The 17,847-nt window shown below is 44.0% G+C and overlaps 1 protein-coding gene across 16 annotated transcripts in view; it reads right to left on the minus strand.

Annotated features, from left to right (window-relative positions):
- KANSL1 (KAT8 regulatory NSL complex subunit 1) overlaps nt 1–15,397 on the minus strand; it is a 154,262-nt gene extending 138,865 nt beyond the window's left edge. For 5 of the 16 annotated variants that reach the window (XM_083708473.1, XM_083708467.1, XM_083708465.1 and 2 more), the window contains exons 1-2: nt 9,803–9,871; nt 4,946–5,063 (exon numbers count right to left, since the gene is read on the minus strand). The gene's annotated coding sequence lies outside the window, so the exon portion shown is untranslated. Of the gene's footprint in view, nt 1–4,945; nt 5,064–8,242; nt 9,183–9,681; nt 9,872–12,599; nt 12,671–15,367 lie in introns of those variants that run through there. The other 11 variants (XM_083708474.1, XM_083708481.1, XM_083708475.1 and 8 more) reach the window with 8 other exon arrangements.
- Between the last annotated feature and the right edge of the window lie 2,450 nt (nt 15,398–17,847).

Raw genomic sequence — 17,847 nt, forward strand, 5'->3', positions numbered from 1 at the left:
AATAGTGTGCATTGAATTGTGGGGTCTCTGCTTTATTTTCTCTGTGCTAGGATGCAACCAGAGTAGGCACCTTGAAATTAATGACCCCAAGTTAGTAGTCTCCATTAATTTCAATGGGTCTACTCTGAGTATGATTAACACACTACAATCCATTCTCTCTCTCACTTCACACAGAGGCAACTTCAGTACCATCCTTTGCGATTTTAGGTTTTGAAGCTGTGTGTATCCCTGCTCAACCTATCTCCCAAGTTTCCTCCAGACGAACTGGTTATTTAGCATTCATCTTGATTTGCTTGCACAGACTATGTCCTGTCTTTATTGAGCAATTGTTCTGATTTGTTTCCTGGACTGTTATATGAAAATGAGCATTTATTCTGCATTCATCCTCACTTGCCTGCGGATCTTTACATCCCTTCGCATTAATCATTTGTTCACCCTGAACTTTTCATTGCATTTCCCTGTCACCTTCAAAACGGCAAAAGGTCAGCTGTTGTTTTTGTTAAAGTAGTTCTGTTATGCTAGGGCAGGGGTCCCAAGCAGCCCATGGGGGTCGTTTAACCGGCCCACGAGTCGCCCCCGAACTGAGCCATTCGCTCAGCAAGGCCCCACACACTGCGCTAAACCAGTGCAGTGTGGCACGGGACTCGCTTCCACAGCACCAGAAATTGCGTCTGCCCTGACGCCGGAAATCACATCTGCATAGAAGCAGATGCCAGAAATCGCAGGTGCACGTGCAATCTGGCGCATGGTGGGATCTCTGCTGGAGTGAACCGGCCCAGGTGAGGTAAACCTTGCCGACCCCTGTGCTAGAGCAACAAACCTGAGGTTTCAGTACGGATTGAATCCCTCCTGCAAAATAATGACAGCCAGCAGGAACCCTTAGTCTTCCGCTTCTTCTTCTGGGCTATGCGCTTATGGGAGACAACATACACACTCCCATTTTCCAATTTCATCTCAACAATGAATAGACTTCTCAGGACTCTCAGCAAAGAAGGAAGTAAAGTCTTGTCAGCGTAACCTCTGCTATTGGAACCTTTCTATGTAAAACGTAATTATGGACATTTGTTATAGTGATGGTGTGCAAACATGCCCCTCCTCAGAAGAGAAAGCCCCAAGGCAGTTCCAGATGCCAACCTATGAAGCATCCCTAGAAAATGATTTATTTTTCCTATGGAACACTGGGATTTGGGGGCAGGGGAAGACAGCAGAGTTAGTTATAAAGTGTTTTTAGATATGCTGTAAGCCGCTCAGAGTGGCTGGGGAAGCCAAGCCAGATGGGTGGGGTATAAAACAATAATAATAATAATAAATTTTATTTTATTTTATTATTCAATTTTATTTTTTTTATTTTTACAAAGGAAACATTCCATAATAAGCAAAGCAGAAACAACACAGTTTGGAAAGGATGGAAGGAAGGGTGGATATGTCCTTTGAAGTGAACTATAAAAGAACCGTTTGTGATTTCATTTTGTCTTTTGGGGCAAGATTTCTCTGCACAGATACTGTGCAGAGTATAGTGGGCACCACACTACAAAGCTGGGATGGTTTTAAGGCAGGGAGCCAGATCAGTGATTTTATACACACACATTCAAGCTGTCTCAGAACAGCCATGGAATTTCGTTGCGTGCCGATTAATAGTTGCAAAAGAGACATTTCTGTTACGTGAAAGATGTCATTTCCAAACGTGTAAAAGACGAAACATGCAGTTCAGATAGAAAGCATCTGCTCACAGGTGAACAAAGAACACCACAGGAAGTTTGGATGAAACTGTACATCCACCTCCCTTCATGACCTCCAATCCCTTTACGAGGACCATACAGGCACATTTAAAGTTGCATTTCTGCCTTTCATTGATGGGCACTAACAGCAGGAGACACACCTTAGGGGAGTTGGCGCATCTCTCAAGCAGTTACTTAGTTTCCCCACTTTCCATGCTGTGAGGAAACTAGCTATGAAAACAAGGATGATGAGCTGATGATATTCAGAGGTCAGAAATGGCACCGGAAGCAAGATGGAGAACCATTGTCTGCGTTATGAAAAGAGACAGCATGACAGAGCAAGGAGGTTGTTAAGCATACAGGAGCTCAATGACCCTTTTCAAACCTGAAAACAGAAACAGCCACTTCTGGTGAGGGTGAGAGGGATGCTTAACCCTTTCCCCACTCCAAATGGTGCTTGAGAGCGCCACAAAGCTTTCCAAGTGATGGTAGCCTTAAACCACTCACTATTTCTGTGTCTAGCCTACTTTATAGAATTGCTGCAAGACTAAAATGCTTTTCTGAACGTGAAAAATGATCTAAGAGTAGGACAACAGGCAATGCTGTAAAAAAAAAAAAAACTACAGGCGGCTGATTTCAAGTTAAATACTAGAAGGAAACCTGCTAACCGTAACATCCGCAGCCAGAAAACACCTTTATTAGCATGCATTAACTAACAAGTTGCTCAGTAATCAAACAACCTGGAAAGTGAGGCAATGGGGTTTCTTTTTTTTTTGGAGCTTTTCAATTAAACACTAGACAGGCATCTGTCAGGAACTTTTTAGGTCTATGACAGTCTTCATGAAGAAACCAGACTAGACTACGTAACTCTCTGTAGAAGCTTCTACATTGTCAACATAATGTTGGATTAGTCCCCTCTGTGCCAACATTTTAGCACATCCAGCACTTCACTCTAGCAAGTGTAATCTATGTGGAGAAGTAGATTGCTACTGGCAGATTAACTATCTGTCAACCTAGTCTGGATGCACAGAATACTGCAGCGTCAATGGAGGGTGGGGGAAAGAGAGCTTTCAGCAACTCCTGAACGCCAAACCTAAGGGTAGCCAACAGTCCCTTCCAGATGTAATTCCCATCATCCCTGACCATTGAACATGCTGACCAGGGCTGATGGGACTCCAACAACATGTAGAGAACACCACATTGGCTACCCCTATGTGCATTAGACATTCTTTATCCACAACTGCATGCTCTCTTTATTCTATAATCGGAACTATGGTAGCAAACAGGTCGGAGGCAATGCACTTTGGGTATGCATATAGACAGTGCTCAGTAAGATAATTCGTCAACTTTAAGTTCATTTAGTGTATTCCCGGTCTTTTGCTGTAGTGAAAAAACAAAAAAATGGAACAGAACAAAACACTAGTGGAGAAAGACATTTTGGAAAGCACAGCATGCACTCCAGGTACCGTCTCTCTCAACTGCTCTGCTTACGAATGGCCCACTGCTAACTTAGCAAAGTGGCAGCATGTGGAAGTGTGTTGTGCTACACATTCATGTCAGAAGTCAAGTTATCTTGTTTCTCCCAACAGCGTACTCCCCAAGAACTTTTAAGACCACCAGGTTATTTGTTTAAAGGGGAAAGACCCCTCTCGAGAGAGACAGAAATAAACACTGGCTCAAACCAAAGGCCAGCCCATAGTGTGAAATAGCAGGTGGCAATCCAATTCCCAAGACAAGGTGCACAGTACTCAAAAGGGCAGCCAAGTTATTTTGTTAGAAAAGTCTCAAAAGCAACCTCCACACACTTCCTGACAGTGAAAATTAGTTAACAAATACTAACAATTTCATGACGCCAAAAATCAGCTGCCTTTCAGCAGCCACCTCACTCAGCACAACTCCAACAAAGACCACTTACCACTCTCTGAGTACCTACTAGTGCCATTTTATGAAATTCATGAAATAAATTTGTTTGTTTGTGGACCAGGGCTAAATCCATTTGAAATTAATTTTATTCCACCCAACGCATTTTCTTATTTGCATTTTCATTGTCAACTATCTCTGCTGTTTGCATTTCACTCGTTTCACATTTCTGCACAAAGAGAACATTCCAGTTCTTGCCTTCTACAGCATATGAACATTTTACCTGGCTTGGTAATATTTATTTAAAATAGAGGGCAGGGGATATACCAGAGTTTGTGAATTCAAGCTACAAGTTTGCATCCAAAATGTCAGTTCTGTAAAACACAGGTTTCTCTTTGCTATGTGTGCGTGAATGGCAGCAAAACTATTACAAGATCAAAAGTAGCCATTATCGCATGGTCTCATTGAGTGTAAGGCGAGAAAAGCATTTTGTGTGAACACAATGTTGTAGTGCACACAACTCAGAGGAAGGTACCACAAGTCTTAAACTAGGAATACAGAAAATCAGAATTCTCTAACACCGCCTCCATACAATATGCAGTTCAATCAAAAAACACAAATAACAAGCTGCTTTTTATGAGAATGGACTCTCCAAATGGACAAAAACAATGTATAATTTGTTAAAAGATTGAAGCTTCGGGCTTCCACCATACAACTGGTTCTCTGATGCAGAGCTGAGGAATATGTGGAGGCCACCAGATGTTGTTGGGATTACAATTTCCATTATCCCTGGCCACTGGCAATGCTGCTTGGGGCTGATGAAAATTCGAGTCCAACAACACCTGGAAGGCACTAGGACTACCCTAATGCAAGGGGTGGGCAGGCTATAGAGAAAGGCAATATAATAATAATAATAATAATAATAATAATAATAATAATAGTCTTTCTGCAACTTATGCATGACATGGAAAGGTTCCAGAACAGAGACAACAGGAATGACCAGATGAATAATCTTTCAGCTGGTGGTGTGCTTCTGAAAAAAACAAATTTTCAACACTTGACTTCTGCAACATGTGGGGTAAAAGAAAAGTGACCTAACCACCTAAACTGGATTAGAAAATATTTCCCGGGCATTAACCAACATCAGTAAAGAATGAATCGTATTATATTTTCCTGTTAAATAGTTGTAGTGTTGACTGGAAAAGACTTGCAGACAATCACTCTCCTCTAGCAGGAGATAGAACTGCAAATGTATCTCACTTTGACAACTGAATCCAAACAGCTTTGAGGGCTGCACCCAGATTCAAATTAACCTCTTCTGAACTCCACACCCCCCACACACACTATTGACAAACATAAAATCTTACCTTATAGCACACTGTGGCAGAATCCATAGTGTCCAAGAGTGATGTGGAATCCCGTAATCAAGGAGTTTCTTTAGCGCTGTAAGATCTCTCTTATTTTGAGAAAGAAGGAAACTGGCGCCTGCAACAAAATGAATATAACAGTAGAAATAAATGGGACACATAAAGTATACATCTAGCATATGAGAGAGCAGGAGGGGAAAGGAGGGCAAAATTGGAGAAGATGGGAAGAAATGGACTCACACTATACTGCTAAAATTCCGATGGGGTTTTTCCAGAATATTTTCCCTAGTTTTGCAAACAATAATTCAGGAAGCAATTGTCCTTCCCCTCCTCCACTTACTTGCTTGCTAGCCAACCAATCAATCAGCAGTTGTGCTTTCCAGCAACCCTGGGGTGGGAAACCTGTGGCTCTCCAGATGTTGTTGGACTACTACAACTCCCATAATTCCCTGCCCATTGGTCATACTGGTTGACGGCTGATGGGAGATGAAGTCCAAGAACAACTAGAGGCCACAAGTTCCCCGGCCCGCAGGAACCTAGCTGAAAGCTAATGCAAGCAAGCCAAGAATTTGTTAGGATGTTGCTGAGGATTGGTTGGGAAGTCTGAAAAAATTACTGTAAGATAAAATGTTTATAGTGTACTGTTAAACTGAAAATGCATGTGCATGTGTGTGTGGAACGTATCTTAAAGCTGTGTGAAACCATACTCCATCCTTTGTTTGCAACCCCAAACTACAGCACAGTTATATAATGGCTACACACACACAGCTATCCTCATCTCTGTCTTTTGCATCAAGTGGACAAGCAGGGAACTAGGATGCAATTGCCTTTTGCCAATGGTCTGCTCTTTATGGGGAAATTTTTACTCACTACAAACAAGTGGGAAATTATGAGGTCCAGCGCCAAGGGCCTTCTGGCAGTTCCCTCATTGCGAGAAGCAAAGCTACAGGGAACTAGGCAGAGGGCCTTCTCGGTAGTGGCGCCCGCCCTGTGGAACGCCCTCCCATCAGATGTCAAAGCGATAAACGACTACCTGACATTCAGAAGACATCTTAAAGCAGCCCTGTTCAGGGAAGTTTTTAATGTGTGACATTTTAGTGTATTTTTGGTCTCTGTGGAAGCAGCCCAGAGTGGCTGGGGAAACCCAGCCAGATGGGCGGGGTACAAATTATTATTATTATTATTATTATTATTATTATTATTATTATTCAAGTGATCTCATAAACACTGGTGGAATGCTGGTGTAACAAGGAGAATAAGCATACATTAAGCATATTTTGCCCTTTCTGAAAATGAAAATAAATGTTTCGTTAATTAAGAAAAAGACAAAAGACGAAAACACTGTTGTAGAAATATACAGCAGCAGCTGCAACCTTCACTTCTGTAGTGCCTAGCCCATACACCAATCTTATTGGAGTAAGGCACAGCAGTTACTTATGCATTACCCATTGTTATCCCCACCCAAAATACAACCTGGGTGCCAGATGTGTGCACAGAAAAATGTTTACACACAGAGTTAGTGTGCTAGCTTAGAAGGAGGTGGGTTTGGAATATGGTGTTTAAAATGCCATGTTGAATTAAAATAAGAGTTAACATATACTTAAAATAAGAAGACTCCACGCCCCACTCTAAGTTGTGGCATTCAGGAAACCTCCAAACGTTTGTCAACCAAATCCCATGAAACTCACAACAGCTTATTGTTGCCCTATCTTGCTGCTGCTCCCCCCAGATCATTCACACTACCAATAACAGATTGATTAATGTGAAGTTTTAATTGCAAAATAAAAAAGAATCCCAACTGATATAGCTAACAATACATAGCTATGAATTTTTGAAGGACCTATTGCCGCATAGACAAAGCAGAAGCTTCCTCCATATAGCAAAATTTATAACTATAGTTTTATTTTCAGATTGCATCCAAAACTAACCTTTCCGAGCAAACTACTATTTTTCTTTAAATGGTAGGAACCATGCACAACTGAAATTGACCCTGCTCAGCTGAAAGCAATATCCATGTTTTTAAAATCCAACACTTCCACACTTCTGATGTGTCTTGAATTTGCTCCTGGTTGTTTTTTGTTTTTGTAAAACATTTTTGTTCAAATCAGCAACCTTTTATATTCCATAAAATTTAATTTTAAAAGTTAATGTCGAAGATCATCTACCCTTCTGACCATAAAGAGTTGCAGCTCTTGTTTGTGAAAATTTCATACTTGGGAAGACACTGCTTTGTACTCCACTGAATTTGTGAAAATTCATAGCCCACCTTGCAATGAAAAGTGCCCAAAGCAACTAACAACAATAAAATCTACAATGGAAAATAAACTTTTGCTATTCAGCTATGTGCCTATATCATTAAATATTTCCCAGCGTCCAGGGCATATTTAAATGATAAAGAAAATCCAATTATAGAATATTACAAAATCTTGGATTGGCAGCCTTAAGATTTATTTGTAGTAAGTAAACATGCCTACAAAACTTTTGTTTCCTTTTATAAGGAAGACAGTTCACCAGGGAAGTTGCAACAGATCAGCTGTAAAAGAGCAGTATCAGTCCACATTACTAGTACAGTATTCCATATTACAGGTATTTGCAGGTGTGATAGGAGAGAATTTCGCCACCCACCCAAAAGTCAGGTGTCCAGTTTCTATACACCAGAGCAGATACAGCTCTAAGGTACATGTAACATTTCAGAGAGGTTTTTAAAAATTATGAAACAAAACCCTACTTTTGCAAGTTCTTCTGACTACTCAGAAACTACCAATCTTACAAGTTCTTCTTCACTCCGGCTGTGAATGCTTTTGCGCTCAAAGGAAGTGTGCCTGTGTGCTCTCATATTGTTTCCGGAGAAACAATGAGAAATCCAAAACATGTTAGCACCCATTAAAAACCCCTCAAGGGATTAATCACCTTAAAAATTCAGAGCAACTGGCTTCTCCTTGGGTGCTATAATGTTTCTTTCTGCAAGGCACAATCTGTTGCAATAGAAGGGGGCAAGGAGGTGGTATTCCCCTGACCCTTCCTCCAAAAATGTGTGTGTGTCCTTTGGGTGGTGGGGAGGGGGGCTAAATTAATTCCTTTAGTTTCTTAGTCCAAATTTGTTTTACGGTGGAATTCTGAATTTCACTGGAATTTATTAGACTGAACTACCACAACTATCTTTAATGTTTAAGCTCCACCTTCCCCCCAAAACCCAATGCTTCTGTCTGCACAAACACAAAAATCCATCACTGCACATCACTGCAAATTTGAGGGAATGGTAAGAAGACATTTAAAGTGAAGAACATTGGAGGTTACCCTGTGATGAGGGGTCCATAGGCTGAGATCAGACTTGCTGTCCATCTACCTCAGTATTAACTACTATATTGACTGGCAGTAGCTCTCCAAGAAAAGACGGCAGTCTTTCCCAACCCTACCTGGAGATGCCAGCGATTGAACCTGAGACCTTCTGCATGCAAAGCAGATGTTCTACCACTGAGCATCTGCCATTTCCCTATGCCACATTCCCCTTGCTTTTAAAATTAAAAAAAATTATAATACTTTTTTGTGATGCTTCTCCTACTTCCACAATTTCCTAGAAATGCTCCCCCACCCCCCACTCCACCTAGGACCACAACTTATTGCCAAATGGCAACTACTGTATACTCATTAAAATTCATTAAAGACACCCAGATTATTTCTTTCATTTTCTTTTGAAGGGGTTTCCGAGTTCCCTGACAATCCGCAACAGCTCCAGCATAAGTTCCAAAAGGAGAGGCATCAGGGTCCAACCCCACCAAGATGCCGCACTCTCTGGCCCCAAAGCCCCCAGACCCAGACCTGTAAGAGGAAGGCTGCCCTTGTTCAGTGGCAAAGGAAAACCAGTGAAAATAATAATAATAAATAATAATAATAAATCTCACATTTTTCCAGGACTGAAGGCCAGCAGGGCAAGACTCTGGGGCAGACCCTGATTCAAACCCAGCCTGGCCCAGGCCACAAGGAAACCGCCTCCTGAAACTGCTCAGATCCCGACAGGGGCCCAGCAGATAACAGGGAGGTCCCTCAGTCTGGCCTGCTTTGAGTAGCCGGTTGCCTACATAGGTATATATGTATATACACCGTATATACACCCCGCTGTTACGTGGGGCAGAATGGACGGGCGGGTGGGCACAGAGGCTGATCGGGATCCTTCAGCTACTCCTCGCAACGCACTTCGAAAGTTGCTTACACTGCGCCTTATCCCACGGGCCAAATGCACTTCTGTGGGGTCCGGAGTGAGTGGCGGCGCTGAGGTGGGTGGGGGGAGAGAAGTCGCACCATTATAACCATGCCCACCATTGCTCCTCTCCCCCAACCCCCCCCCCAAAAAACCACATCCTCTCCTGCTCCCCCCCCCATGGCCTGCCTCGGAGTAGTTGCAAAGGCTAGAGGGCTGCGCACTCCGCCTCTCACTCCCCATTTTCTCTTCCTGCCCGCTCAAAGTTGCAGGCGCGGGGCTCCCACCAGCCACTTGGCCCTGCGCTCTGTGGACGGGGCGGAGTGTGCATGCCCGCGCGTGGATGCGAGAAGAACTCGCGCGGGGAGGGGGAGGGAGGGGGTCCCCCACCTCCCCCCCAATCTCTCTCTCCCCCCCTCCCCTCTCCTCCCTCAGCTACATTCCTCCTCCTGCTTCTCCACCCGGTAGCATGCATCTGCAACGTCACGCCCCCACCCCCCTCTGCCCCCCCAACTTCCTCCCATCCCCGCCTGCTCACCTGCGCCCCCCACACCCGCTGCGCCCCCTTCACGCACCCCCCCTCTTTAATTTGGGGCTCCCCGGTGTTTTTCCTCGCACGGCCGTCGGAAGCTGCTCGCGGACCCCCCTCAGCAACCTACCTGCACAGCTCAACCAGCCTTGAAGTGGAGGGGTGGGTGGGAAGTCTTCCGCCCTCCTCCGTTCTCATTGGCCGCGAGGAGGACCTGGGCGGGTGTGGTTGGAGGAAGGAGCGTCAGTCAGGGGCGGAGGGGTGGGGCTGGAGGACGGGATTGATGCTGATACCTCGGGGTTTTTTTATCCCTCCCTTTGCTTGTGTTTCCCGGAGATGTTGGGAAGGGAAAGGGAGAGATGTAGAAATTGGGGGGGGGGGGTCCATCCTCTTCCTCCCCACATTAAACCACATTCCCCCCACACGAATGCACACTATACCACAGTTATTTGCATCTGCCCCCCCCCAACTCTCCCTCTTGAGAGCAGCTGGAGGAGCCCACACTGAATGCAACAGTCCACACACAGGAGGAATTCCAATAGGCGAAGCCTGTGCAACTATTCTGTCAGATAGGCGGGGGGGGGGGAGGATCGGAGGCAGGAAAGCGGGCGGCGTATATTGCCCCTGAATAAAACAAAATAATAATAATAATGTTCCTTAAGGCTGTTACGGGGTCCCCTTGTTTGGGGCTTTGCAATTAAAGGCCTCCCGGAAACAAAACCCCCCAAAAATTAAAAGCTCCACTGGAGAAATGTTGGATATTCCGTCACTGCGCTCCAGCAGGGCCCAAAGAGAGGAAGTGGAGAGGAATGGGGTTTGGGTGCGATTTGCAACTAAAGCTCGGGGGTCTTCTCCAACCTCTTAAGGAGAAGGCATTGTGGGTGGGGGAGGCGAGCAGAAAGATTTATGATGGGTGTATGCCTCTGCTGGCAAGGATCCTAGTTTTGGTTTGGCCTGCCTTGAGTGTGTCTCCCCCTCCCCCCCCCCCAAAAAAAGCTGGAAAGGTGATGGATATTCCTTTTGTTGTTATTATGTTTGTTTTTTAATCAGCTTACACTTTGTTTTTTTAAAGAAAACTGTTGCTAGGTGATCTGCAAGCCAACGAGGATATGTAAAGACTGTCAGCTTTCTCAAGGTGTGTACCCAAGGCATAAAGAAATAAATGCTTGAGGCACACTGTTCAATGTTCTCTTGTGCCATATTTATATATATAAAAAAATATTTAAAATGCAATGTGTTGACTTGTCATCCACACAAGATTTTAATTTAAATGTCGGAACGTGCAAGTTCACCTGATCTGAAAGCAGCATGTATGCATGTAGATTCACAGTGAGTAGAGCCTGAAGCTGGAACAGAGGGAGCCACAGAAACCTTATTGTAGATAGAAGGCAAGTAGTTTGACAGTTCGTTTCTCCCATTGCTTGAAATCAGATTATTTGGAGGGGGAGTGTAGCACCACTTTATAAAAAAAACCCACAAAATTTGCTAGCCTCCAAAATATATATGCACCTGCTAAGGAACCAGAGGTCTGCATTGTCATCTTGGCTGCAAAGGAGGGAAAGTCTCCTCTTCTGCATCCACAATGAACACTCGGACCATTAACTTTTTAGCAACTTACTTTTAAAAAATTGCCTTCTAGTAGGAAAAAATTACTTTCTCTGCAGCTAGCATGGAGACCAAGCAGGCTCCAAATCAAGAATCCATCCTTCTATCAGCTCATCTTTCCTCCGCCATGTGCATGGAATTCTTGGTCACCTATGCTTACCAAGTGAGTTGTTCGATACAAAGCTAAGATGAATTAACATCTGCCAACGTATAGCAGATTCATAAGTAGACACCTGTTTCAGAATAGGGAGTTAATTCAGTCACTAAATTGAGATGTTTTCTTCTTATTGTGTTTAACATAGCTACCTAGCAACACAGAGTTCCTGTGTGAACATCATCCATTTAAAGCACACACCCTCAAAGAATCCTGGGAGCAGTAGTTTGATAAGGGTGCTCAGAATTGTAGCTTTTTGAGAGGTAAACTGCAATTCCCAGTATTCTTTCGGGGAAGCAATGTGCTTTAAATATTATTGAAATACTATACTGAGGAGTGTTGCTTGGTACTTTCAAGACTTGGGGTAAACGCCAGTGACATAAAATTACCTCTGGGCAAATTAGGGTGGTATGTAGGTGGCTTGGTCATGTCTACAGAATGGAAGATGGCAGGATCATCAAGGACTTGCTCTATGGCAGCCTTTCTTAACCTGTGGGTCCCCAGATGTTGTTGGACTACAACTCCCATCACCCCTAGCTAGCAAGGCCAGAGCTCAGGGATGATGGGAGTTGTAGTCCAACAACATCTAGGGACCCACAGGTTGAGAACCGCTGCTCTATGGGGAGCTGGCTTCAGGCACCAGGCCCGTTGGGCAGACCAACTCTGCGCTACAAAGATGTCTGCAAACTTGACATGAAAGCTAGCAACATCAACCCTGCTGTGCAGGAATATCTTGCAAGCAATCGCAGTGACCAGAGGAGGAATGACTACTAGGTGTTAGGCAAAGAGAATAAATGCAATGGTGCATCTGCAGCACCACAATCAGACGCATTCATCTGCCCTAGCTGCAACAAAGCATGTCTCACCCATATCAGTCTCTACAGCCACAGGAGACATAATCTTCCAACAGGTCAGCCCCAAAGGTGCACTCCTCCATTGTCTTTCAAGACAGACAGATGCCAACCAACCAACTTCCTGGGTGGGATGTCACTAGCTGCGGTTTACAGTGTGCCCAGTCACTGTATAAGCAAAGTATTTCTTTTGTTTTTTTTTTTAAGTGGTTTATCGGAAGGAACAGGAGATCTCAGAAGAAGCACAAAAGACCCAGGTCTCAAGCCCCATGGGCCAATCTTAACAAAGATCCTAGTTACAGAGGATAAGTTCTTACCTTTTCCTTTGGGGCATTAGATATTCTCTTGCTGAAGGTTCCCATTAAATAGACTCTTCACACAGCAACTCCTGCAGAAACAGCAATGGATTTAGGGCTAAAAACAAACTGAAGTCCTCTGGCTATAGAAGATAATGAAGTTAAAGCTGGAAGACCTAGGGGGAAAACATGCTTTCAACATCTTCTAATTTAAAGACTTCCTGTGAAAAGTGGTGGCCACAGACCTTGGCTGTGTACATACCATAACTTGATTTTAATCTGTTCTAAATAATCCGGATCCAGCTCTGTCAGTGGAGGCTCAGGTAGCCTCAGTGGCTAGAAGTGCCTTTTACCAACTGCAACTAGTTCAACAGCTATGGCCACTCCTGGACCAGGAGAGGTTGACCACAGTACAGTGGTACCTCAGGTTAAGTACTTAATTCGTTCCGGAGGTCCGTTCTTAACCTGAAACTGTTCTTAACCTGAAGCACCACTTTAGCTAATGGGGCTCCTGATGCTGCTGTGCCGCCGGTGCACGATTTCTGTTCTCATCCTGAAGCAAAGTTCTTAACCTGAGGTAATATTTCTGGGTTAGTGGAGGCTGTAACCTGAAGCATATGTAGCCTGAAGCGTATGTAACCCGAGGTACCACTGTAGTTCATGCACTGGTTATTTAAAGGTTGGACTACTGCAATGCGCTGTATGTGGGGCTTCCTTTGTGCCTGACCTAGAAGCTGCAGTTAGTGCAGAATGCTGCAGCACGATTGCTGACAGTAGTAAGGCCTTTTCAGCACATACTGTAACACCTGTGCTCAGGAGTTGCCAATTTGTACTGGTTGCCAATTTGCTATTGGGCAGAGTTCAAGGTGTTTGTATTAGCATACAAAGACCTTAACAACTTGGGACCTGTTTACCTACGATATTGCCTTACCCCAGATGTGCCAGATGTTCCGCTTTGATCAGCGGAATGGTCATTTTTTCAAGTGCCACATAATACCCACACCGCATCTGTAAGAACTTGTTTAGATTGGCAACACCAGCACTTTGGAACTTCCTGCCTACCACCCTGAGACCCCTGGGTATGGGGCGGTATATAAATTCAATAAACAATAATATTATTGATACCAGACAGGTGCTTTCCTTTTGGTGCCTGCTGAAGACATTCTTATTTACATAAGCCAAATCAGTTGTTCGGAGTTGTAATCTGTTTTAGTCTGTTTTATTGTGGTTTTATCTTCTTCAAATTTTACATTGCAGTGGGAAATTTTTAAGTGATAATTTTGTTATCTTTTTTTGTAAATCGCTTTGAGGTTTTTTCCTACAATCAAGCGATACCTACATTTTATGAAATGACAAACTTACATACATAAATGCCATTTTAAAAACATAGATTCAGTACCAGTGGAGGCTTGCCCATGAGGAAAAATGGGGCACTGTCCCACCAACCTCAGTCCACCTCCAGACAGCCCCACCTTCCTGTTTCATTACTTCCTGCCTCAGTCCAAGGAGTGGCTCAGTCTGCCATTGTCTCTGGCTCCACCTACTGTTGATCTCCCTGCCTTTCGCCCTACCAGTTTTGATGGGCACCGACTACTACTGTTCACTGCTGCACAGCACCCATTTTGAACTATTATCATTTCAATATAAATACATTGGGTGGGTGATTCCCAACTAAAAGATTCGAAGCAGACCCATTGAAATTGACTGGAGATACTTAAGCCTTTGATTTCAATGGATTTACTCTTAAGTATGACAACATTGTATTAAATAAATAAATAAATAAATAAATAACCTTTTTATTTCCATTTATGACTCTTAAAAATATCCCTGGGATTTCAGGAAGATCAGTGAAGGGCAGAATTGGTGAGAAAGGAGGTGCCCAAGGCTTCCAGCCTTTTTTTCTGTATCTTGGGCATGGGGGAGTATAAAAGGGCACAACCAATTTAAGTTGCCTCACTGCCCGCCACCTTATTTACAATGAGGCGACTAAGGGGGTTATGAAAGGGCAGCAAACTGCTAGCCATTCACCTGATTGTTATTGGCATTTCTTATTGTGAGGGTTTTGCCGGGTTTTCTGCCTCAGGTGCCAAAATAACTTGACCAGCCTTGGGTACTGTTCACCTTGTCTCGATGACGGGAACTCCATTAGCTCCTCTGCCTCAGGGAGCAAAATGTGTTTGGCCAGCTCTGGCGCTTTCTGAAATCATTCACTTTAGCCTGGTGTGCAACAGGCCCAGCCCTGAAATCCTGAGGATTTGCCCTTTCTTCCCAGTTCTCTCAGAATTTCACTAAGGATTTGATCAGGGCCTGTGGTAAATAGGAGGGTAAAGTCACTGACTTTATGTTCCACATCATTACAGTGGTACCTCGGGTTACCGACACTTCAGGTTACATACACTTCAGGTTACAGACTCTGCTAACCCAGAAATAGTACCTCAGGTTAAGAACTTTGTTCAGGATGAGAACAGAAGCGGCAGCAGAAGGCCCCATTAGTTAAAGTGGTACCTCAGGTTAAGAACAGTTTCAGGTTAAGAACAGACCTCCGGAACGAATTAAGTTCTTAACCTGAGGTACCACTGTATCAGCCGGTTTATTTTCTTTCTCAGAGAGATTGGTGACATTTCTCTAGAGAAGGTGAAGAACAAAGGTGAGAGACAGGAGGCAGGGCGGCCAATAGAGCAGAGGTGGGGAATCTCTGGTCCAGGGGCCAAATGTGGCCCCTCAAGACCTTTCCATCTGGTGAAGTGGTGGCTTGTCCAGCAGGGAGAATGGGGCACTGCCCCACTAACCTCAGTCTGCCCTCAGCCAGCTCCCAACCCAGATTAGAAAGGCGGCACTGCTTGTCAGTTTCCTTCTCCTCCTTAATCTTAGCATCGCCCTTATAAAACTCAGCAAGGAAGATGGGGACAAAACTGAAATTAAGATGGCTCTGGTAATTACTGGCTCTGGCTCCACCTACTGTGTGTCTCCCCAATTTCTGCCCTACCAGTCCTAATGGGCACGTCACCATTAATCTGTCCCTCAGAACTTGCCCCAGACTTCACCCACTCTCCCAATTGTATTTATGGCTGATGAATCCTATCCATTCATGATAAAAAATTTATTATTTGTACCCTGCCCATCTGACTGGGTTGCCCCAGCCACTCTGGGCAGCTTCCAACACATATAAAACATCAGACATTAAAAACTTCCCCATACAGGGCTGTCTTCTGAAAGTTGTATAATTATTTATCTCTTTGACATCTCATGGGTGTTCCACAGGGAGGGCGCCACTACCGGGAAAGCCCTCTACCTGGTTTCATGTAACTTTACTTCTCGCAGTGAAGGAACCGCCAGAAGGCCCTCGGAGCTGGACCTCAGTGACCGGGCTGAATGATGGCGGGGGAGATGTTCCTTCGGGTATACAGGGCCAAGGCAGTTTAGGGCTTTAAAGGTTAGCACCAACACTTTGGATTGTGCTCAGAAATGTGCTGGGAGCAAAGAGAGATCCTTTAGGACCAGAGTTATATGGTCCCAGTGGCCATTTCCAGTCACCAGTCTAGCTGGCGCATTCTGGATTAATTGTAGTTTCTGAGTCAGCTTCAAACGTAGCCCCACATAGAGCGCATTGCAGTAGTCTAAGCGGGAGATAACCAGAGCATGTACCACTCTGTTGAGACAGTGCACAAGCTGCTGTTGACTGACATCATGCAGGATTTGGACCCTTTTGTAGCCATTTTTTAATGAATTACTATTCCAGGTCTATAATGTGTAACAAGGAAGAAAGCAGCAAGAATGTGAAGTGCTTTTCAGATAGAGTGGCCATATGTGCTACCTCTGAACTCAGCAGCAATGCTTAATGAAAGTTTAAAATTAAGGCTTCTGCATAGAGCACCTGGACAATAGCATAACTCTGCTTATTGAGGGAATTAGGAGATGTTCTCTAAGGAGATGGCGACTGTGCTGTTCACATATGACCCCCATAATATTGCAGCAGAAGCAGCATGAACATCTACAGAGAAATAGTACCTAAAATACAAGTCTGGGGCATACATGTGGTATTACAAGGTTGCTGGACATGCGTACTCCTCTTTTGCACTAGGCCCCATATCCAACAAACTAAAGTTCTTTGTGTACTTGGGAAAGGAATCTAACTGAAGGCTGAAGTCATTGGACTAGGCTAAATTAGCAGCAATGATTGAATATAGGCTATTGTGAAACATGAATTCAAACATGTAATGCAATAAAAACGGTAACCAAGAATCCTCATTCAACGAATAAACATTTTACATTTGAAAAAATAAAATTTCTGCTGCTCCAGAGAAGCGGACATGGAGCAATGGATCCAAACTACAAGAAAGAAGATTCCACCTAAACATTAGGAAGAACTTCCTGACAGTAAGAGCTGTTCGACAGTGGAATTTGCTGCCAAGGAGTGTGGTGGAGTCTCCTTCTTTGGAGGTCTTTAAGCAGAGGCTTGACAACCATATGTCAGGAGTGCTCTGATGGTGTTTCCTGCTTGGCAGGGGGTTGGACTCGATGGCCCTTGTGGTCTCCTCCAACTCTAGGATTCTAGGATTCTATGATTCTAGGGTGGGCTTTGGCTAACAAAAATTTCCTCTGGGAAACTTAATTGCTTGTTATTCATCCAATTGTCAATTTTGCTCCACTTTTTGTCAGCCAGTAAGCCAGTCTGCTGACCTTATTTTGTGATATGTGAAAGCACTCCCGTCCCAGCAGTCATAGCAGATGATCTAATTAACAACTTATTTTCAAAATATAACCACTCATTAAATGGAAAATGTAACAGATGACCTCATATTTTTAAAAGTATTTCTGAAAAGATCAACTTCTGCATAGCCATTGTAACTTTCTACAATCTCCACGCCTACTTCTAAAACAAAACTAACTGCAATGTTCTGTGCATGCCTAACTGAATCCTATTGAGTTAAATGGGACTCACCCCAAGGTAAGAGGGTATTCAATTGGAGTCTTAAAACATTTAAAAAATGAGCACAGTAAAGTACAAGCGGAGCTTGCAACAAAAAGTTGCAGTGTGGAGAATTTTGGGTTCCTACTACTTTGTTCCTCCTCAGTCCATCTCCTACAGTGCGCCTAATGAGCATGTTCTGTCCTTACTGGGCTGCTGTTAGGTCATCCCTTTATTTGGTTTTTTTTGAAGCTGCTTGTTTTTTTAACCTTGCAAACCTTGGGGTCCCCCCCAACCTGCTAATATACCTTCCTCTTTTGTATGGACGGTGCTGCTTTGGCTACATAAGGACCATTGCCG

The sequence above is a fragment of the Podarcis gaigeae genome (assembly GCF_964106915.1).
Source record: "Podarcis gaigeae genome assembly, chromosome: 13".
Lineage (NCBI taxonomy): Eukaryota > Metazoa > Chordata > Lepidosauria > Squamata > Lacertidae > Podarcis > Podarcis gaigeae.